The sequence below is a fragment of the Triticum dicoccoides genome, chromosome 6A (genome assembly GCF_002162155.2).
Source record: "Triticum dicoccoides isolate Atlit2015 ecotype Zavitan chromosome 6A, WEW_v2.0, whole genome shotgun sequence".
Classification (NCBI taxonomy): Eukaryota; Viridiplantae; Streptophyta; class Magnoliopsida; order Poales; family Poaceae; genus Triticum; species Triticum dicoccoides.
The window spans coordinates 632,986,835-632,988,206 of NC_041390.1; the positions used below are offsets into that span (position 1 = coordinate 632,986,835).

A 1,372-nucleotide genomic window follows, 5' to 3' on the forward strand; every position below is an offset into this window, starting at 1 on the left:
TTGGGCTGCTACCTATGCAAACTCGCCTGCCAAGTATACATTATTTACATCGAAGTTCATTGAACCTACCAAGTGCCTCAAAAAAAGTTCATTGAACCTAACAACGATTCATCGATCCTTGAGATGTGCAGGTTTGCATATGCGCAAGTTGTCTGTATCGAAAATTACATACTCAGCCCATTTGGGAATGTTAACAATCGTATATTGCTGTGTTAGTTAGAGCTAACAAATTCAGTACTTATCCGTGTATAGACTTATCAGTACTTATCCGTGTATAGACTTATCCTCTTGTTAGGATCCTGTATTCTGTTGTATCTACAGATGCGATCACGCATTGTCTATTATAAATACACGGCCAACCCTACGGGGATAATCACGGCAAATCAATCTTTCTGACTTGGTATACAGAGCGAAAGATCCAATCTCACTTCCTCCACCATGACTGGCACCAACCCTGCTGCTTCCCTCTCCGGCACCGCCGGCACCCTCACCACCCTCAACGCCGGCACCCTGTCCGCCGGTTCCTCCACTTCCGCTCCGATCTCGGTCACCTCGCTCGGTAGCCTGATCACTCTGCGCCTTACGCGCGATAACTTCCTGCTATGGAAGACCCAAGCCGTCCCCGCCCTCGCTGCAAACGGCCTGTTCGGCTATGTTGCCGGCACCGCCGCAGCCCCGCCGCACACCATCAAGGAAGGAACCGGTGATGCGGCTGTTGATGTGGCCAATCCGGAGTTTCTTCGCTGGTACCAGCAGGACCAGCTCGTCATGATCGCCCTCCTCGGCTCCATGACCGAGGACATCCTCGGGCAGATGACCCAGCTGACGACCTCCGCCGCTGTTTGGACTGCACTGCACGACATGTTCGCCTCGCAGAATCGTGCCCGCATCATGCAGCTCAGGTATCAACTTTCCAACCTGAAGAAGAAGGACCTCTCTGCCTCTGACTACTACCGCAAGATGAAGGGGTTCGCTGATGCGATGGCGTCCATTGGCAAGCCCCTCACTGACGATGAAGTGCTCGGCTACATGCTCGCTGGGTTGGGCTCCGAGTTCGAGCCACACATCGCGTCGATCACGGCGCGAGATGATCCAGTAAGTCTCAGCAGCTTCTATGCGTATCTCCTTAGTGCTGAACTTCGCCTGGAGCAGCAAAATTCGTCAGGTGAAATCCATCCCTCCGCCAACACCGCTGCTCGTGCCAATGATCGCGGCGGCAATGGTGCACGCGGCGGACATGGCGGTCAAGGCGGCGGACATGGCGGACAAGGCGGCGGACAGGGGCGCGGTCGCGGCGGGCGTGGCCGCGGCAACGGCCGCTCCAACCTGAAGTGTCAAGTGTGCAGCAAGTTTGGCCATGACGCTCTTCACT

The 1,372-nt window shown here is 54.9% G+C and overlaps 1 pseudogene; it reads left to right on the forward strand.

Moving 5' to 3' along the window:
- Positions 1-999: 999 nt before the first annotated feature.
- LOC119319809 lies at positions 1,000-1,138 on the forward strand (annotated as a pseudogene).
- Positions 1,139-1,372: the final 234 nt, after the last annotated feature.